Source organism: Staurois parvus, unplaced genomic scaffold (assembly GCF_062004578.1).
Source record: "Staurois parvus isolate SC_StPar_1 unplaced genomic scaffold, SC_StPar_1.0 ptg000340l, whole genome shotgun sequence".
NCBI lineage: Eukaryota > Metazoa > Chordata > Amphibia > Anura > Ranidae > Staurois > Staurois parvus.
In genome coordinates this window covers 4,312,935-4,335,685 of record NW_028318136.1, presented here as the reverse complement: position 1 = coordinate 4,335,685, position 22,751 = coordinate 4,312,935, and the positions used below count along the sequence as shown (strand labels likewise).

The following is a 22,751-nucleotide window of genomic DNA, read 5'->3' as shown; positions in this document are numbered from 1 at the left end:
AGAACCACTTGCAGAATTGAGTGATAATGATTCGTGGAGAAATTCGTCATCAGACACTGAAAACGATTTTGCGACTTTGCTCAGTGGTGTGCGAACTTGGCGCTCTATTTCAAATTTCAGTGTTTTTGGTTTGATTATATTATTGAATAAAATTTATTATTATTATATTATTATTTTTTAGGATTATTTATTAAATTATAATTTATGATTTCGTGTTTCAAATTCTATCATATCCGGAATGTTTACTAGACTCTTGTTCGGACAGATTTCAGTGAGTTATTCCTAAAAATTACAGGCCTACATTAAAAAAAAAATACATATTTCCATGCAAAAAAATGTACCACTTTGAGCACAGAAATATGGACATAATCAGACCGCTAGGGAGGTTACAGCTGAACTCCAGTAATTACATTTTTTTTTTACAAACTTACATTGGGCCAACTTAGCTTGATGTAAGTATCTAATATCCTGAGGGCCACAATCACTGTAGTTGATGGCACTACATTAACCACTTCCAGACCGGACACTTTTACCCCCTTCCTGACCAGGCTAATTTTCAGCTTTCAGTGCTCTCACATTGTGAATGCCAGTTACTCAGGCATACGACACTGTATCCAAATGAAATTTTTATCATTTTTTTCACACAAATAGAGCTTTCATTTGGTGGTATTTAATCACCACTGGGGGTTTTATTTTTTTCTAGAAAAGTGGGAAAAGACTGAAAATTTTGAAAATAAACATGTTTTTCTTCATTTTTGTTACTAGATTTTGCAAATAAATATACTTTCTTCATTAATTTAGGCCAAAATCCATTGTGCTACCTTTGTTTGGTAGAAATAACCCAAATCAGTTTGTATTATTTAGTCTGTATTAAAGTTATAGAGTCCACAGACCACGGTATATATATTTGATATATTTGAAAATTTATCAATCCTGATGTACTGGCTACCTATATAGTTTCTCAGGGCCCTAAAATGCCAGGACAATACAAATACCCCCCAAATGACCCCTTTTTGGAAAGTAGACAGTCTGAGGTATTTAATGAAAGGCAAGGAGAGTTTTTTGAAGTTGTAATTTTTTGCAAATTTTTTAAGGGGAAATGATGAAAGTAAATAATTTTAATTTTTTTTTCACAAAGTCGTCATTTTAACAAGTTCTTTCTCTCACACGGCATAGGCATACTTGCAGTTACACCCCAAAACACATTCTGCTACTCTTCCTGAGTATGGTGATACCAAATGTGTGAAACTTTTTCACAGCCTAGCCACATAGAAGGGCCCCACATCCAATAAGCACCCTTAGGCGTTCTAGGGGCAAAAATTACACATCTAATTTCTTGACTGTCTATCACAGTTTTGGAGGTCCTGGAGCACCAGGACAAAGGAATTACCCACAAAATGACCCCATTTTGGAAAGAAAACACCCCAAGGTATGTTTTAAGAGTCATGTGGAGTCTTCTGAAGACTGCATTTTTTGCCAAACGTTTTTGGAAAATGTGAAAAGAAGATGAAAATGTATTTTTTTCTATGCAAAGTTGCCAGTCTATGAGATATATCTATTACACAACATAGGCATACTTAAAATTACACCCCAAAACACATTCTATAACTCTTTCTGAATATGGCGAAACCAAATGTGTGAGACTTTTTCACAGTCTGGCCACATAGGGGGGGCTCCACATCCAATAAGCATCTTTTGCAGTTCTAGGGGAAAAAAATGACACATCTAATTTCTTGACTACCTAATGCCATTTTGGAGGTCCTGGAGCATCAGGACAATGGAATTACCCACAAAATGACCCCATTTTGGAAAGCAAACACTCCAAGGTATATTTTAAGAGTCATGTGGAGTCTTCTGAAGACTGCATTTTTTGCCAAAAGTTTTTGGAAAATGTGAAAAGAAAATGAAAATGTTTTTTTTTTACGCAAAGTTGTCAATCTATGAGATATTTCTATTATACAACATAGGCATACTTAAAATTACACCCCAAAACACATTCTATAACTCTTCCTGAATATGGCGATACCAAATGTGTGATCAGAGATACCGTGAGCTGGCAGGCAATGTTTTGTGAGTGTGTGTGTAAACTGTGTGCAAAGACTAAAAAGTACTCACAGTTTGCTGTAATGGCTCTCAGGTGATCAGGACTGGTATGGTGGTGATCAGGACCCGTGGGTTTGGCAGCGATCAGGATCCAATGATGTGGCGGCGATCAGAACCCGCTGGTATGGCGGGGATCAGGACCCACTAGTTTGGTGGTGATCAGGATCTGCTGGGGTGGTGATCAGGACCTGCTGGTATGGCTGTGATCAGGATCTGCTAGTGTGGCGGCGATCAGGACCCGCTGGTATAGCTGTCCTGGGACCTGCAGGTGTGGCGGTGATCAAGACTTGGTGGTATGATGATCAGGACCTGGTAGTGTGGAGGTGATCAAGACCTGCTGGTGTGGAGATCAGGGACACTGGGACGCTATGCAGTGATCAGGGACACAGCTGGGCCGCTGTGTGGCGATCAGGGACACTGACGATCAGGGACACTGACAATCAGGGACACTGACGATCAGGGACACTGACGATCAGGGACACTGACTATCAAGGACACTTGTGATCAGGGACGCTTGTGATCAGGGACGCTTGTGATCAGAGACACTGACGATCAGGAACGCTTGTGATCAGGGACACTTGTGATCAGGGACACTTGTGATCAGAGACACTGACGATCAGGGACACTGACGATCAGGGACACTTGTGATCAGGGACACTTGTGATCAGAGACACTGACGATCAGGGACACTTGTGATCAGGGACACTTGTGATCAGAGACACTGACGATCAGGGACACTTGTGATCAGGGACACTTGTGATCAGGGACACTGGCGATCAGAGACACTGGCGATCAGGGACACTGGCGATCAGAGACACTGGCGATCAGAGACACTGGCGATCAGGGACACTGGCGATCAGGGACACTGACGATCAGGGACACTGACGATCAGGGACACTGACTATCAAGGACACTGACGATCAAGGACGCTTGTGATCAGGGACGCTTGTGATCAGGGACGCTTGTGATCAGAGACACTGACGATCAGGAACGCTTGTGATCGGGGACGCTTGTGATCAGGGACACTGACGATCAGGGACACTTGTGATCAGGGACACTTGTGATCAGAGACACTTGTGATCAGGGACACTTGTGATCAGAGACACTGACGATCAGGGACACTTGTGATCAGGGACACTTGTGATCAGGGACACTTGTGATCAGAGACACTGACGATCAGGGACACTTGTGATCAGGGACACTTGTGATCAGGGACACTGGCGATCAGGGACACTGGCGATCAGGGACACTGGCGATCAGAGACACTGGCGATCAGGGACACTGGCGATCAGGGACACTGGCGATCAGAGACACTGGCGATCAGGGACACTGGCGATCAGGGACACTTGTGATCAGGGACACGGACGATCAGGGACACTGGCAATCAGGGACACTGACGATCAGGGACACTGGCGATCAGGGACACTGGTGATCAGGGACACTTGTGATCAGGGACACTGGCGATCAGAGACACTGGCGATCAGGGACACTTGTGATCAGGGACACTTGTGATCAGGGACACAGGCGATCAGGGACACTGGCGATCAGGGACACTTGTGATCAGGGACACAGGCGATCAGGGACACTGGCGATCAGGGACACTGGCGATCAGGGACACTGGCGATCAGGGACACTGACGATCAGGGACACTTGTGGTCAGGGACAGTCAAGGACACTTGTGATCAGGGACAGACAATCAGGGACACTTGTGGTCAGGGACAGACAGTCAGGGACACTTGTGGTCAGGGACAGTCAGGGACACTTGTGATCAGGGACAGACAGTCAGGGACACTTGTGGTCAGGGACAGTCAGGGACACTTGTGATCAGGGACAGACAGTCAGGGACATGTGATCAGGGACACTGTGATCAGGGACAGACAGTCAGGGACACGTGATCAGGGACAATTAGGGACACTTGCGATCAGGCTTGCTCAGGCTATCCGGCTCCTTCTCTCACAGACAGAACTCCGTGTGAGGAGAAGGAGCCGGAAGCCGCACCATGCGGCTTCTGTTTACATTTAGACTGTGTCCTTATTGGACACAGTTGGTCACATGGTACAGGACGATTTCATTGGTCCTGTACCATGTTACCTGATCCCCTGTATCTGAGGGACCCGGCGATCTCTGGGCACGCGCGTGCGCGGTCAAGGGGGCGGAAGCCGCACCATGCGGCTTCTATTTACATTAAGACCGTGTCCTTATTGGACACAGTCGGTCACATGGTACAGGACGGTCCTGTACCACGTCAGGTGATCGCCGGTATCCGAGGGACACGGCGATCACCGGGCTCGCGGGTGCGCGCTCTAGGAGCCGCGCACGAGCCTCGGATGCGGGCGGCCGTTTATAAACGGCCACCCGACCCTGCACTGCCACCGTCCGGCCATTTATATACAACGGCCGGTCGGGAAGTGGTTAAGAAATAGCCATGATCTTCCAAGTCCTTCTCCAGTGACTTCTCCTCTGCACACTTGCTACTTGCTCAGCAATCAAGGAATGCCCCGTATTTTTTTCCAGTGAATACAAGACATTTTCTGATAGGACAAGGTGCAGAAAAGGGGCAGATGACACCACTATCTTCGCCTCATGTAATTAGCGAACATCTTGTAATGAATGAAAAACATACAAGGAGTTCTCTGAATGGCAACAATGCCAAACGAGTGGTCAGTGTGCAGAGGGAAAGCCACTGAAGCATCACCAAGATCAGTGCTATCACTTTATGTCAGCCTTTTTCAACCAGGGTGCCCAGGTACCCTGGGGTACCTTCAGGTTTTTTTCAGGGGTGCCTTGGCAAAATGCCTAAAAACTTCTAAAAAAGTCTTTATAAGCCAACAGGTGGATCAAGCCTTCCTTTTAGTTACACAAAGCCAAAGCTTTTCATTGTGCACCATAACAATCTTCTAGCTGCCGGCATCGTAACAACCAATGACATCATCGGATGATGAGGACGTTGGGCACATGCGCAGCATCCTTGTTTGCCCCTGCCCTCTCCATCAGTACTGGGGTCACATTAGCTGAGTGATAGAGAAAGAGAAACCCTGGAATACTAGTCATTACCAAAATGCAAAGGTGTATTTGCTTTGGAGAATACATCTCTAACCTTGGGTATCTTACTCGTCTGGATGTTGCTGCATTATGTAAAACTATTGGTTTCGTTTTTAACATTTTAGAATGGGGTGCCTCAAGATGTGCAGAATTTTAAAGGGTGCCTTGGCTGAAAAAAGGTTGAAAATACTGCTTTATGTAGTGCAGATTTCCAGTGATTCCCAGCACCTCAGTGGCCCTGTGGTTGTCAGATATGGAAATTTACAACAAGCCAAGCTGGCCCAATGGTTATAAAGAATATCATTCCTGGGGTTCTTCTTTAAAACTGTTGTTGCTGACTTCTCTTTTTGTAAATACCTCTAACCATAAGATCTTAAGTCAATAAAGAAGAACAAGTGTCCAGATAAGGACTTTACCATATGCACCTTTGCTCTTGGACAGTGACTGAGGGTGGGCACAACAGCCAACTAGTAATTTCAGGAGCAAGTCAGCAATGGTAGCTTTGATATTTCTTATAAATGATGATTACTTTAAAGTGCAAGTTCAGCTTTTCAGGAAGAAAATAAAGATGAGCTAACACCCTACACTATCATTTCTCAACCTTTTCAACACAGGGGAACCCTTGAAATAACTTTGCGGTCTCAGGGAACCCCTGCTAAAAATGACTATATCTACAACTCAGGATACATTGGTGTGATGGTCACAGGGAAGAATGCTCCCAACACTTGTGGTCATTGGAAATTATTACCCCCTTACAAATAGCTGAAAAGATCAGTGGTGATTGAGGGAACTTATCTGAGAAGCAGACATTTCTCATTGCTCAAGGAACCCCTAGCAACCTTTGGAGGAACCCTAGGATTCTGTGGAACCCTGGTTGAGAAACCCTGACCTACACTGTCCCTACAGGACAGGTAATTAGCTGCTCCTAACCACACAAAACCAGTGCAGTGGTCCAGACATTTGAAATCCCAGTTCATCTTTCCCCTTTTTCCTTAGGGCTTCCAGGACAGGTCAGAACAATGATTGGTCAAAATGGTCATGTGCCAGCACCTGACCAATCAGAATTGATTTGATCCATAAGGGGTAGAAGAGTGGGGCTTTCAAATGCCTGAAATGCACTGCCTGCATGGGTAGTGACCAGGGGCGGACTAACAACTCATTGGGCCCCCGGGCAATAGGGGATCATGGGGCCCCTGTGTCCTTGCCCAAACTCAAAAAAGCCTATGAAAAAGGTACCAGGGGCATCTCATGGGGCCCCCTACTGATCCCGGGCCCTCGGGCAGTGCCCGAGTTTTCAAATGGTCAGTCCACCCCTGGTAGTGACAGCTAATTACCCACGGAAGTAAGTACAGTAGGGCCCAGGGGAAAATGGGAAGAGGGAGGGAGGTGTGGGGTGTTTATTTTTTGTAAAAAAATGAACTTCAATTTAAGGTACAACTTTAAAGGCTATCATCTTTCTCCCTGCTTCAAAGCATATTGAGTCACGGACTAAGATGAAGCATGCAGCCAGGAATGTATCAGGACACCCTTCAGGAAATGGGCCTATTTTTTTTCCCAGGGAAAGGGATAAATCTGTATGTAAGCAGAAACCCATTTAATGTAGAATGCTGGGCACATACATTTTCAATAAAATCTATTCCTCAGTAGCCACAGAGGCTATACATCTGTTTTGTGTGCACAGAGTGCCTTTGCAAACCCAGTTATTACCTTGTAAAAGTAGCAGTGACATCATCAGTTTGCTATACATAGCCTGTGCAGAACGCAGAGTTGTAGGAGAGACCCAGTAGGCTCCACCCATTACAGGATAGCTGCAGAAAGCTACAGGAGGGGGCGGAGACAAGATCAGTCACCCTGCACAAGGAGAGAGAGCAGCAGTGACCGGTCTTTATTACAGGAAGCTTTATTACAGGCAACGTTTCACACTGGATTACTGCACAAGGTTTAAGTAAGAATACACCTTTTGTATTTAGACAATATTTGCTTTTCTCAGAGTTCAGCTTTAAGCACAACTACAGCCAAAATTATTTTATTATTATACAGGATTTATACAGCGTCAATAGCAGAGCTTTTTTTTAAGGGGGAATACAGTCCTGGCACCTCCAGCATTGAATGTATGTAATGGCAGAGGGTGTTGGGGTGTGCTGCAGAGACTATTGATGCTGGCTGCTGGGGGAACTACTGTTGCTGGAGGGATCTATTTTTGCTTGCGCTATTGCTGCTGGGGAGGTATGTTGCTTCTGGTGGGGAATCTGTTGTTGCTGGGGGTTCAGTTGTTGCTGGGGGGTCAGTTGTTGCTTGGAGGGATCTACTGTTGAGGGAGGGGGTTTATTGCTGCTGGCTGCAGAGAGGTATGTTGTTGCTGTCATAGGTCTATTGTTGCTGAGGGGGGTATTATGTTGCGGTTGATCCATTGATCCATTGTTGCTGGGGGGACCTATTATTCCTGGGGGGGTCTAGTGTTGTGGGGGTCCACTGTTCCTGTGGGGAGGTCTAGTGTTGTGGGGGTCCACTGTTGCTGGGATGGTTATTGTTGTGGGTGGATCAATTGTTGTTGGGGGTGTCTATTGTTGCTGGCTGCAGGGTTTCTATTTTACTGCTTTTCTTGTTATCATTAACACATTTCATAAAATTACTTGACACTCCAAAATGATACTTGATTCTATATTCTCTAAAACGGGTGGTACTAGGAGGTGGATAGGAGGTGTAACCAAAGGAACGATGACTGGAGGTGGGTAGGGGGTGGAACCAAAGGAACGATGCTTGGAGGTGGGTAGGGGGTGGAACCAAGGGAACGATGCTTGGAGGTGGGTAGGGGTTGGAACCAAGGGAACGATGCTTGGAGGTGGGTAGGGGGTGGAACCAAGGGAAAGATGAGTGGAGGTGGGTGGGGGTGGAACCAAGGGAACGATGCTTGGAGGTGGGTAGGGGGTGGAACCAAGGGAACAATGCTTGGAAGTGGGTAGGGGGTGAAACCAAGGGAATGATGCTTGGAGGTGGGTAGGGGATGGAACCAAGGGAACAATGCTTAGAGGTGAGTAAGGGGTGAACCAAGGGAATGATGCTTGGAGGTGGGTAGGGGGTGGAACCAAGGGAACGATGCTTGGAGGTGGGTCGAGGGTGGAACCAAGGGAACGATGCTTGGAAGTGGGTAGGGGGTGGAACCAAAGGAACGATGATTGGAGGTGGGTAGGAGGTGAAACCAAGGGAACGATGCTTGGAGGTGGGTAGGGGGTGGAACCAAGGGAACGATGATTGGAAGTAGGTAGGGGGTGGAACCAAGGGAAAGATGATTGGAAGTGGGTAGGGGGTGGAACCAGGGAAACGATGCTTGGAGGTGGGTAGGGGGTGGAACCAAGGGAACGATGCTTTGAGGTGGGTAGGGAGTGGAACCAAGGGAACGATGATTGGAAGTAGGTAGGGGGTGGAACCAAGGGAACGATGATTGGAAGTGGGTAGGAGGTGGAACCAGGGGAACGATGCTTGGAGGTGGGTAGGGGGTGGAACCAAGGGAACGATGCTTGGAGGTGGGTAGGGGGTGGAACCAAGGGAACGATGCTTTGAGGTGGGTAGGGAGTGGAACCAAGGGAACGATGCTTGGATGTGGGTAAGGAGTGGAACCAAGGGAACAATGCTTGGATGTGGGTAAGGGGTGGAACCAAGGGAACAATGCTTGAAGGTGGGTAAGGGGTGGAACCAAGGGAATGATGCTTGGAGGTGGGTAGGGGGTGGAGACAAGGGGTGACTCAAAGAAAGAGTTCCTATTCTCTGAGAAAAAAAGCCCTGGCCAATAGTTTGCGCAGTGCTTTACAATATAAAGGGAGACTACAGTTACAATACAATAAAAAACAAGAAGATTAAGAGGGCCTTGCTCATAAGAGCTTACAATCTATTATGGTGGGACAAGTGGTACAAAAGGTTATAACTGTGGGGGAAAATTCTATATTTTGTTTGGATAATGCCTATAAAAACTGGGGCCAGGCCAGGTTTATATTTAGCCCTCATAATTGTGGAAATTTCCCCTCTCTTCCTGTCAGGCCAGGAAGTGATAGTAATCTCTTCAATGGGGACATCATAAACAAAAACACATTTATATTAAAATAAGGAAAGCTTAGAACTTACGGCAATGGGTTTTTTTTCCCCTGTCCCATGACAACCATTCTGTAAGGGCGTCAGAGGGACAGGGAGTGAGGGAAAATCTCCCCAATGGGGTCACAGACAGAAATAAAAAACCTAATAAAAACTCTTACACAATTTATTCAAATAAAAAAAAAAAAATCAGCTGGTGACAGGCTTTAGTCTTTTTGTCTTGAATAGAAACGAGTGATGTTCAGTCGGCGTATCAACGTTTTGCAGAGTCACACGGTTTCCTGGACGGCGCTGACAGAGATCAGCTGTGGGTTGATTACAAGCTGAGGGCTGTATCAGCAGATGCTATCCAGTCTTCAGAGGGGCTGTGGAGCCGGGTGATAAGGGGGGGGGCAGGATGCTCCTCGGTGCTGAGGCCGATATGGCCTGGCATATCCCTTCTAGGGTTTATTTTTAGAGCCCGCAGCTGCTTTAGTCTTTTGAACAGTGATATCTGTCAGCGGGCAGTGCAGGGTTGAAGTGTCAAGGAGGAAGAAGATGAAGGCTCACTTTACTTAGTATAGGACAGAACAATTCAGATCTGGGGAGAATGCCAAACCTGCGAGCCTCGCCTGTCACGTATGGATTGTCGTGCATCCAACGAAACGTCCGTATGATGAAACCACACAATTAGAACAAGACTAGGGATGAGTGAAATGGAGAGTTTTCCTTGAATTTTTAGCTAAAATCAGCAAATTTCTGTAAAATGTATTGATGTCAATAGGGAAAGTGAAATAAAGTGTACACTCACCGGCCACTTTATTAGGTATTCCTTGCTATCCGGTGTTGTCTTCTGCTGCTGTAGCCCATCTGCTTCATGATTCAACGTGTTGTGTGTTAAGAGATGGTATTCTGCATGCCCGGGTTGTAACAAGTAGTTATTTAAGTTACTGTTGCCTTTCTATCATCTCGAACCAGTCTGCTCATTCTCCTCTGACCTCTCACATCAACAAAGCATTTTCATCAACACAACTGCCACTCATTGGATATTTTCTCTTTTTCAGACCATTCTCTGTAAACCCTAGAGATGGTTGTGCATGAAAATCCCAGTAGATGAGCAGTTTTGGAAATACTCAGACCAGCCCATCTGGCACCAACAACCATGCCACGTTCAAAGTCACTTAAATCCCCTTTCTTCCCCATTCTGATGCTCGGTTTGATCTTCAGCAAGTCGCCTTCACCACGTCTAGATGCCTAAATGCATTGAGTTGCTGCCATGTGATTGGCTGATTAGCAATTTGCGTTACTAAGAAATTCAACTAATTTTCCCACTTGATCTATGGAAGATTTTACCCCCTTCATGACCAGGCCATTTTCTGCTATACCGCACTGTGCTACTTTAACTGTTAATTGTGCGGTCATGCAACACTGTACCCAATCGAAATTTATATAATTTTTTTCACTCAATAGAGCTTTCTTTAGATGTTATTTGATCAGCACTGGGGTTTTTATTTTTTGCGCTATAAACATAAACAGACTAAAAATTTAAAAAAAAAATTTTTCACTTTCTGCTTTAAAACATATCCAATAAAAAATTTAATTTCTTCATAAATTTTGTCCAAAATGTCACTGCATTAATGATACTGGCTGGGAAGGGTTTAACATCTACGACAATCAAGGGGTTAAATGTGTACCTAACTATGTGTAATGTGTGTAAAGTGTGCTGCTTTTACTACTAGATGTCTAAGTTTCTCATCCTTGCTTTGCAGTAATGAGAAACAGAGATTGTTCCCTCTGTACGGAGCTCTGTGTTGATTGTCAACACAGAGCTCTGGGCGGTGATCGTACACAGATGATCAGGCCTGGACTTGCTGACAGGCTTCTTCTGTGTACAATCACAGTGGTTGTCAGGTGGGGGGGCGCTCATGTGCACAGCCAAAACTTGGAAGTAGGCAGCGACATATGGGTACATCGCTTTGCAGGGCTGCTGGTAGAAACCACATGCCCCATACAGCCAACCTGGCAGGCCCCCCCCCCCCCCCCCCGTGCAAAAAAAAAAACAGTTTACTATGCTTCAGTTATGAATGAACACTGTGAGTGATTGGTACTGATCACTCATTGTGTTCATTCAGGAAAGGAGGGGGATGGTAAATGTGACATATTTACCAGACCTTTCCCTCACTCTCCATCATGAACAATCCTATTGTGTGCTTGGAGCTGACAGTGGGACGGAAAGGAGGGAAGCTGGCAGCAATTACTGGAACCGATCCCCTGTATGGTTTTCTCTGCAGCAGCTGAAAGCCAGTGGGAGGGAGAAGAAGCCAATTTTCAGCTACTGCAGAGAATGCCATACAGGGAATTAGTTCTAGTACCTGCCCCCCCCCCCTTCGCCGCCATGCTGATCACCCTCCCTGCCCACTTCAAATTCGCCAAGCTGCTGGCCTGGGCCCAGGGGCGGACTGATAGCTCATGGGGCCCCCGGGCAGTAGGGGATCATGGGGCCTCTGTGTCCTTGCCCAAACTCAAAAAAGCCTATAAAAAAGGTACCAGGGGCATCTCATGGGGCCCCCTACTGACCCCGGGCCCTCGGACAGTGCCCGAGTTTCCAAATGGTCAGTCTGCCCCTGCCTGGCCCCATACAGAAGGACTGGTGGTACCCCATTATCCATGGCCCTGTCACTTTGCCTACAGCAGCCGCCCGTCCACGTTACATTGAGGGCCGGCAGTTGTTAAGTGATTACACTAGCAGTTGGGGGGGGGGGGATCAAAACCCTGTGATGGAGCCTTAATTTTACCACCCACTAACTGTGGGTTCAGTTTATGCCTATGGGTAGAGGTCTGTGTTATACTATTGCACTGTTTAGTTGGGCTTTCCCTGCCCAGGGAGGTAAGGGTTAACCCAGTTGGCTAGGTTTTCCTGGGCTTTTTGGGGAAGTACCGCCTTCCACTTGGCCAAACACATAAAAAGAGAAGGAAACACCTCTTGTGGGCACTGCAGTTAGTAAGACAGAGGTATGGTTCCAGGTCTCCACATTCAAAGAACAGAATGCTGCTAGGGATGGGAAATACTACTTGCACTTAACCACCCCGTGTGGGAGCCCAGCCAGGGTTTCAGTGTATAGACTCAGAATTGACCAAAGGACTCTAAGGACTTTCTCACCTATTTAACACATGACTACCTCATGGGGCAACCAGGGGCACCAGTGAGGGGCTTTTAAAAGATTGTGTACAGGAATGTGTATAGAAGACATCTTTGTAGAACGATTCATCTGTATTATTTAAACTACTTCAAAGAACATTAAAAGTAGGTTCATTGCTATTTAACTTTGCCTGGTCTGAAGTTTCTTGAGGACAATCTTAAAGGGATGCAATGCACTCGCTTTTAAGTTGGGGTGCTGCCTTAACAGCAGCCTCAGCCCGCCTTTGGGGGCACTAGGGAGCACTTTTTCTGGGTCCCAACATGGGTGCAGTAAGCTCCGCCCACATGCTTTTTAGAAGAGCAGCAATCCCTGCCATACATGTGAATGAGCGCTTAAAGTGGAATTCAAGCCTAACACTAACCATTCTTTAAAATGTTGTACTTTATGCAGTAATGCATGCATGTTATATTTACTGTGGAACATAAGGGGTTAATCCTCCCCATTGTGTAGAAAGGATGTTTGAACCCGTCTTCTCTGATCCTCCCCTTCTTCTACTGTCCGCAATCTATCTGCTGATAGAACAGAGCCTTGGAGGCAAGCTGCACATGATCAGTTTGGTGTGTATTGCTAGAGAGTTTTTTTTCCTCTTGGGAGAGTACATGTGATCAGCACAGGGCCAATCAGCACTGTCCAGACGGAAGGTCAGGGGATCCAAGGATTGCTGGTGGGTTAATTGGTTCCTGTCTAAATTGGCCCTAGTATGTGTATGTATGAATGTAAGTTAGGGACTTTAGATGGCTAAGGGACCTTGAGGGTTAGGGACTGATGTGAATGTACAATATATATGTAAAGCGCTGTGTAAATTGACGGCGCTATATCAGTAGCTGTAATAAAAAAAATGTAATTAAATATGCAGTCTCATAGGACAATGAGGGGAAATGTAAACTCCTCCTACAAGCTTTAACCAATGCTCTGTTGGACACTTATAGAAGTCACAAAACTGCTCTAACTGCTGAAACTGATTACTGGGATCTACTGGTTGCTGGGAGACACCCACTGGTGGACACTGGAGTGACAACCTTCTGCTCTGGGAATCACAGTGCCAATAGCAGGTGATCCAAGTCCTGACTGTTTATTCAACTTGACTGTGTTCACTACAAGCTGTGGAGATGTATCCCACCCCTTAATCTACTTTATGTCTATAGCTGTGTTTGATGGTACATCTGAGAACAGTCAGATATGTGTCCAATATCTTCTTCACAGCTTCTGCCCTAAACAGGAGCGTTCAGTATATTAAATAACCACTTTACAACCACGCTATAGCCAAATGATGGCTGCACTGCGGTTGTCCAGTTCTGGGAGAGCGTCATATGACGCCCTCCCAGAATGCGCGCCCCCCAGCGATGCGACCTGGCATAGCTGATCACATGACTAAGTAAGAGGCCAATCACAGAGGCCTTTTACCACATGATCAGCTGTGTCCAATGACACAGCTGATCACAAAGTAAATATAGCTGCCGGTTATCGGCAGCACTTTCCTCACGCTGTCACAGAGTGAGGAAAGTACTGCCAATAATCGGTAAGTGTCAGGGGACATCTGCACTGATAAGGGCACTAATTATCAGTGCAGCCCCAAAAGTGCCCCTCAGTGCCACCCAGCAGTACCCAGCAGTGCCACTCATCAGTGTCCAGCAGTGCACACCATCAGTGCCCAGCAGTGCTGCCAGTCAGTTCTGCCTATCAGTGCCCATCATTACCGCCTATCAGTGCTGCATATCAGTGCAGCAGCATCAGTGCCTCCTCATCAATTTCCACCATAGCTGCCTCATCAGTGCTGCCTATCAGTGCAGCCTCATCAATGCACATCAGTGAAGGAAAAAATTTTTCACATTTTTTCTCTTTTTTTTTTATAGTGATTAAATACCACCAAAAGAAAGCTCTATTTGTGTGAAAAAATGATAAAAATGTCATATGGGTAAAGTGTTGCATGACCGCGCAATTATCATTCAAATTGCAACAGTGCTGAAAGCTGAAAATTGGCCCAAAAGGGGTAAAAGTGCCCGATAGGCAAGTGGTTAAAGCAACTTTTATTTTCCTGATTCAGTTTTGTCCAAGTATGACATTTTGAGGCAGAGCGCTGGCCACATGCAGGAACAAAAATGCAAACCTCTCCATGTATTTGTTGACTAAGGCATAGGGACAATGAAAGGTGATTTCTGGATTAATGTGGTCCTTGTAGATCAACATATTGCTCATCTGAGTTGACATGCAATGTGTCAGATAGCGGGATCAATGATGCATGCGTTTTTATCATCCAGGAGAATATCCTTTTCTCATAACTGGAAATTCGTCAGCACAGACTTGTGAGCTCTCCTCATTGTGTAGTCACTGTTTGCCTGTGACTGGATCAGCAATGATGTCACTGACGGGAAGTAGACGATTATAACTGGCAGGAAATCAGTTGTGTACCCGCTCATACACGCCGCTCTTTATCAGAAAATCATGAATCCAAATAATTCCATTAATAGTTAGTTTGGCATCTCCTGTGACAAGAACTATTGGTCGTGTTTTGCAATGCTTAATATTGCAACCACAACAGACGTCTTTTATGGATTAGTTTAAAAATCAAAGTGCAGCATGCTAAGCAATGTATGATTGTGTGTAATTGTAACACCTCCTGGAACAACAGTCCCCCCAAAATTGCTTCAGACTGCTTTTCTGCCTAGAAGTACTGCACCATCTTTGTTCAGGCATCATCCAGGGTCAGCGTCTACTCCTTGAACTGGGATGCTGGCTCAGAGATGATATTATTAACCAGGGGCGGACTGACAACTCATGGGGCCCCCAGGCAATAGGGGATCATGGGGCCCCTGTGTCCTTGCCCAAACTCAAAAAAGCCTATGAAAAAGGTACCAGGGGCATCTCATGGGGCCCTCTACTGACCCCGGGGCCCTCGGGCAGTGCCCGAGTTTCCAAATGGTCAGTCCGCCCCTGGTCACCACTGCACCCTGCACAGTGAATACATGCTGAGACTGATACTGATGTCATCATGTTGGCACCACTCTCTGCATCATGAACCGCCCAATACCAAGAGATAATCCAAAGAGAAGAGGCTTCTGCCTAAACTCATCTGCAAAAGTTTCTTAAAAAACAGCTTCCTAGAGCTGATATTTAAGGGTTCCATTTAAAATACGAGGTGGTATCAAGAAGCTTCGAGACTAGTTTTGTAACACGCCAACAGATGGCAGCACAATGCTGCATGCACAGTCACAGGGAGCACCGACCTTTATAAGTCAGTGTGCCAAAATACATCATCCTGTGTACATCGGGAGCTGTGCTTTTTCAGTACCAAAAATGGTAACTCCGAGCCACACTCGGCATTACACTGTAATGTAACTTACCTTGTCCTGCGATCCTGCGATGTCCTCCCGCTGTGTCCTCCAGCCGTGTCCTCCAGCCATGTCCTCCGGCCGATGCTGGTGTAGCAGCAAGATGAGTATCCCCATAAAGATGTGTCTCCCTGACGCATCTGCACATGTCATGGTTTTCGGCAGAAGTAGCCGATCGCCATCCACAGCACAGAACTGCCGCAGTTAACCCCTTTTAGGCTGCACCGCTGAGTACACGCACTGCTGAAGCTGATCCCGCGGATCAATAGCCGACGCTCCCGCAAGATGGATAGAACCATCATGGAAAGGAGAGAGATCGGATGCAGTAGCTCTGTGATCGCTTGACCGTCTCTGAAACCAAGACATGCGCAGATGTGTCAGGGAGACACATCTTCATGAGGATACTCATCTTGCCGCTACACCGGGATCCGTCTTCCAGGTTCCCTTCCCTGCGAGCGTCGGTAGGCAGGGGGGCAGAACCGACTGGAGATTCAAAAAAGCAAAAATATGACATAAACACAATACATTGTAGTCTGTTAGGATTACATTACTGTATCAAACCATTTCACATACATTTTGTCCCTACTGCTTTGTCCTGTGCCCTGCCTGCATTTTTACTGTTCTTTCTGCCTGGAAACTGAGAAACGTCCATGGTGTCCAAAAAGCGTCCCTTTAGGTCAAAAGCAGTTTTAGACCAGCTAGAGAACAGCGATAGTAAATCAGAACCACTTGCAGAATTGAGTGATAATGATTCGTGGGGAAATTCGTCATCAGACACTGAAAACGATTCTGCGACTTTGCTCAGCGATGTGCGAACTTGGCGCTCTATTTCAAATTTCAGTGTTTTTGGTTTGATTACATTATTGAATTAAATTTATTATTATTATATTATTATTTTTTATGATTATTATATTATAATTTATGATTTTGTGTTTCAAATTTTATCTAGACTCTTGTTCGGACAGATTTCAGTGAGTTATTCCTAAGAACTACAGGCCTACAATATAAAAACATCATATTTCCATTGAAAACAATGTACTGCTTTGTATATGTAAATCACTAATTTTCCCAACTATTTATAAGCACGCTTCACCTCTACCCTTAGAGGTGTACAAATATAAATACAAATATGCTCAGTGATAATCAATAAAATAACTTTTCTTATGTAATAATCTCCAAAAAATCCAAAATCTGTAATTATTCAAATAAAGTCCAATTTTAAATTAAAGTCCAATAAACAAATACGTGTAGTCCAAAAATTGATTCAAGTGTAACAAACTCTCCGCTGCTTGCAAAACCGTGTTTTCACTTGGGTGAATATTATTGGATTGATTTTATATGTTAATTTTTATTTATAAAGGATAATGCACTATGTATATTTTTTTGTTTTTTTGAGGTAATCAAGGTTTTGCAAGCAGCGGAGAGTTTGTTACACTTGAATCAATTTTTGGACTACACGTATTTGTTTATTGGACTTTAATTTAAAATTGGACTTTATTTGAATAATTACAGATTTTGGATTTTTTGGAGATTATTACATAAGAAAAGTTATTTTATTGATTATCACTGAGCATATTTGTATTTATAAATGTACTGCTTTGAGCACAGAAATACTGACGTAATCAGAGCGCTAGGGAGGTTAATGGTATGTTAAGGGGGTATGTGAGAGAGTGAGACGGTGGTGTAGGGGGTCTTAACTAGCACAGCTCTTATGCACTAGTCCTGTAAATCTTGGTGGTTGTGCAGTTTTGGCTGTTGGTGTTCACAATATCTAGGGCAGCACAGTGGCTAAGTGGTTAGCACATTCGCCTAGGGTCATCGGTTCAAGTCCCAACCACAGCACTACCTGCCTGGAGTTTGCATGTTCTCCCTGTGCCTATGTGGATTTCCTCCGGGAACTCCGGTTTCCTCTCACACTCCAAAGACATGCTGGTAGGTTAATTGGCTCCTGTCAAAATTGGCCCTAGAATGTGTATGAATGAATGTAAGTTAGGGGCCTTAGATTGTACACCCCTTAAGGGTTGGAGATTGATGTGAATGTACAATATATATGTGTAAAAGCACTGCGTAAATTGATGGCGCTATATCAGTACTTGTAAAGAATAAATAAAATGTGAATGGCTACAATGTTGAAGTATGATCAGTGGGGGAGAGGAGACTGAGGAAATGCTTCCTCCTGCCTGCAGCAGACTGACAACCTCTTCCGAGCCTAGGCAAAGTCACTGGACTAGAGCTCCTGAATGGCCTTGCAATGATAAAAGAGTTTGTTTTGAAAAATGATACTGTTACTTCAATTTCTTACTTGTCAGGAATGTGTCAATGCACACTTGACATCTGTATAACTCAAACTGGTCATTTTTTTTCTGGAAACCCCAGTTGACCCCATTAATTTTGCTCATTCAACTAGCTGAATAAGTTCAGTCTTAACGGCATAACTGAGCCCTGCAGTTTATATTCCGCTTAAATACGGGGCTCTGTTATTTGATCCTGTTTTGCACTCTAAGGAGTTGGCAGAGCGGCTAAAGTGTCAGATTCAGACTAAAATAAAGCTAAGCAAGGGCACATAAATCTTAAACCTGCAGAGTTAATTTAAGGCTGAATATCCAGATTCGTGGATTATTGTAACCAATTCTCAGCAATTTATAAGGTTTAGGGAATGTAATGGCTGTTTTTAAGGATATGAAAAGGCTGTTCCTGAAAATTAGATAGAATAATGGTCAGTGGGGGGAAGAATGCTCTCTATATACTGTTAGACATTAAGAAGAAACCCTGGTACACTGGAGATTGGTGGGAGGATGAAAGCCCATTACATTGGTAGTCACTAGGAAAAAATACCCTGGTACATTGTGGATCAGTGGGAGGATGAATGCCTCTTATATTGGTACTCATTAGAAAGATTGCCCTGGTACATTGGGTGTTAGTGGGAGGATGAATGTCTCTATTACTGGTGGCCATTAGGAAGAATACCTCGGTACATTGAGAATCAGTGGGAGGATGAACACCTTTTATATTGGTACTCATTTAGAATGATGGTCTTGGTACATTGGTCTAAAAAAAGACCAACATTAGCTTCATTAATATAGAGTTTTTTCTCAGGAAGAATACCATGGTACATTGGGGATCAGTGGGAGGATGAATGCCTCTTATATTCTTCACTAGGAAGAATATCCCAGTACATTGGGGAGGATGAATGCCTCTATTATTGGTAATCATTAAGAAGAATACCTTGGTAAATTGGGGATCAGTGGGAGGATGAATGCCTCTTATATTCTTCACTAGGAAGAATATCCCAGTACATTGGGGAGGATGAATGCCTCTATTATTGGTAATCATTAGGAAGAATATCGCGGTACATTGGGGATCATTGGGAGGATGAATGCCTCTTATATTCTTCACTAGGAAGAATATCCGCGTACATTGGGGAGGATGAATGCCTCTATTATTGGTAATCATTAAGAAGAATACCTTGGTAAATTGGGGATCAGTGGGAGGATGAATGCCTCTTATATTCTTCACTAGGAAGACTATCCCAGTACACTGGGGAGGATGAATGCCTCTATTATTGGTAATCATTAGGAATACTGTGGTACATGTGGGATCAGTGGGAGGTCGAATGCCTCTTATATTCTTCACTAGGAAGAATATCCCAGTACATTGGGAAGGATGAGTGCCTCTATTATTGGTAATCATTAGGAAGAATACCGTGGTACATTGGGGATCAGTGGGAGGATGAATGCCTCTTATATTTTTCACTAGGAAGAATATCCCAGCACATTGGGGAGGATGAATGCCTCTTTTATTGGTAATCATTACGAAGAATACCATGGTACATTGGGGATCAGTGGGATGATGAATGCCTCTTATAGTCTTCACTAGGAAGAATATCCCAGTACACTGGGGAGGATGAATGCCTTTATTATTGGTAATCATTAGGAAGAATACCGTGGTACATTGGGGATCAGTGGGAGGATTAAAGATTCTTAGTTTGGTAGTCATTAAGAAGAATACCGCAATACACCGGGAATCATTTGTAGGATGAATGCCACTTATATTGGTACTCATTAGAAGGACTGCTCTGGTACACATGGTATCAGTGGAAGGATGAATGTCTCTATTATTGCTAGTTACTAGGAAAAATACCCCTGTACATTGGGGATCAGTGGAAGGATGAATGCCCCTCATATTCATAGTCATTAAGAAGAATATCTCAGTACATTGGAGATCAATTGTAAGCTTATTGGCTCTCATCCTGGTAGTCATTAGGAAGAATACCCTGGCACATTGGTAATCAGTGGTAGGATAAAAGTCTCTTACATTGATAGCCATTGGAAAGAATACCCCATTGCATTTGGAATCAGTGGGAGGATGAATGCCTCTCACATTGGTAGTCACCAGGAAGTATACACCACTACATTGGGAATCAGTCCAAGGATAAATGTCTCTTACATTGGTAATCACTAGCAAGAATATCCTGTTGCATTGGTGATTGGTAAGAGGATGAGCGAAATGGAGAGTTTTCATTGCCCTGAAATTGTGGGTAAAATAGTAAATTTCACCATATTGGTAAAATGCATTGAAGTCAATAGGGAAGGTGAATAAAGTGTAGGTATAGTACATCCTAAAACTAAACTTCTCTTATTTGATCCCTTCTGCTTAACATCAATAAGTGCAACAAAAATGATGATCCACCCAGAAATTTTATGAGCTGATAACTTCCAGTGCCAGTGCTCCCTGCCTGTGCTGACCAGTCAGAATTTTTCCCAGTTCTCCCTGTGTACTACAGAAAACCTTTCCCTGTGTAGTCCAAAAACACTTCTTGTCCTAGGGTGACAACACTGCGTCTCCATAGATACAATACAGTAAGTGAGCTTTGTCATCCTAGGACAGAAATTGGGTTACTGGCAGGATCACAAGCTGAAAATAAATGGAAAAAAAGTCTGATAAAGGGAAAAGAATGCAGCCACCACATCTAAGGATGGGTAAGCTGCAATTGATTATTTTTTTGGTCTTGGATTTTATTGCACTTTAAGACAATTTTTTAAAAATTTATAAGCGTGCACTTTACTTTAATTGGCTCTTGTGGGTTACAAAAGCTCATTATAAGTATTCTAGGCCTGTTCTTGCCCAAAAACAACCCAACATTAACTTCATTATTTTAGAGGTTTTTTTTAATCAAAAAGAATACATTGGTATATTGGGGATCAGTGGGAGGATGAATGCCTCCTATGTTCTTCATTAGGAAGAATACCCTGCTGCATTGAGGATCGATACATTGGTAGTTAGTAGGAAGAATATCCTGGTACATTCACAATTAATGGAAGGATAACTGTCTCTTACATTGATGGTCAGTTGGAAGAATATCCTGGTACATTGACAGTTAATGGGAAGATAAATGCTCCTTTGCATTGGTAGTCAGTAGGAAGGATACCCCAGTACACTGAGGATCAATGGGAGGATAAATGCCTCTTACATTGGTAGTCAGTAGGAAGAATACCCTGGCTGGCACATTGATGATTATTGGGAGGGACAAATGTCTCTTACTTTGGTAGTCAGTAGGAAGGACATCCGTGTACATTGAGGATTGATGGGAGGATAAGTGCCTCTTACATTGGTAGTCAGTAGGGAGAATACCCTGGCTGGTATATTATTGACTAATGGGAGGATAAATATATCTTACTTTGGTAGTTAGTATCAAGAATACCCTTGTACATTGAAGATTGATGGGAGGATAAATGCCTCTTACATTGGTAGTCAGTAGGAAGAATACCCTTGTACATTGAGGATTGATGGGAGGATAAATATATCTTACTTTGGTAGTTAGTAGGAAGAATACCCTTGTACATTGAGGATTGATGGGAGGATAAATGCCTCTTACATTGGTAGTCAGTAGGAAGAATACCCCGGTACATTGAAAATTTGTGGGAGGATAAATGTCTCTTATATTGTTACTAATCAGAAAGATTGCCCTGGTAGTGAGTAGGAAGAATAGACTTGTACATTGAAAATGAATGGAAGGGTAAATGTCTCTTGCATTTGCAGTCAGTAGGATGAACATCCTGGTACATTGGCAATTAATGGAAGGATAAATGCATCTTACATTGGTAGTCAGTAGGAAGAATACCATGGTACATTGACGATTAATGAGAGGATAAGTGTCTCTTACATTGGTAGTTAGTAAGAATACACATGGTAAATTGGTGATCATTGAGAAGATGATGTTCAAGTGGTCCACGCAATGGCTCTAAAACTAAGTTGACACTGTCAGGCGGAATCACCACTGCTCACTGTCCAAGGAACCCTAAACACCTCTTTTGGAATGCTGTATAGAAAGGCTGCTCTACTATAAATGACTGCTCTACTACATATGATCATCTCCCATCCCCAGTCAAAAATAAAAGCTTTATAGTTATTAAAAAAAACTGTAGGGGAAACAAAATTAATAAATATATTTGCCTCTCCCACAGCTGCCATATTGCAAGTGGTAACACCATGCTGCTTCTGACTAGATCCTGGAGAATGCTGAGCATACCAAATATTGCGAGGGGATGCGAGCACAGTGTTTGTGTTCTCCTGTGTTCTAGGATTCCCAGCATTCCTCGGGATCTCACCAGGAGGAGGTTGCTTTCACTTTCACCTAGGCGTCACAGGTGGAAATCATGAGTAAGGTAAGTATTTTTATTAGCTTTTTCACTGTAAAGCTGATATTTGTGAGGGGTCTTAGCATTTACAGCAGATTGCTAAAAGGAGGTTGACGTCACTATCACATTGGCACCTCAGATGGAAGTTGGGGGTAAGGAAAATAAATTTAATAGCATTTCTTACTGTAAAGCTGCTATCCATGAGGGGTCTCAGTATTTTCAACAGATCACATTTTTACTGCAAGGTTCACTTTAACTATTTGACATTGCATTGTGCGTATGTTATGCAGTCAGTTTAGATGCAGACAGTTCTTAGCTGATTTTCCCTTTACTAAAAACTGTCTTTTAAAACTTTTTTTCAATAAACACACACA

At 44.0% G+C, this 22,751-nt stretch overlaps 1 long non-coding RNA gene across 1 annotated transcript in view; it reads left to right on the top strand.

Annotated features, from left to right (window-relative positions):
* Window positions 1-6,972: 6,972 nt before the first annotated feature.
* The window catches only part of LOC149456963 (uncharacterized), a 129,019-nt gene continuing 113,240 nt past the window's right edge, over window positions 6,973-22,751 (top strand). The window contains exon 1 of the long non-coding RNA XR_016313769.1: window positions 6,973-7,090. This is a non-coding gene — a long non-coding RNA (uncharacterized LOC149456963). The remainder of the gene's footprint in view (window positions 7,091-22,751) is intronic.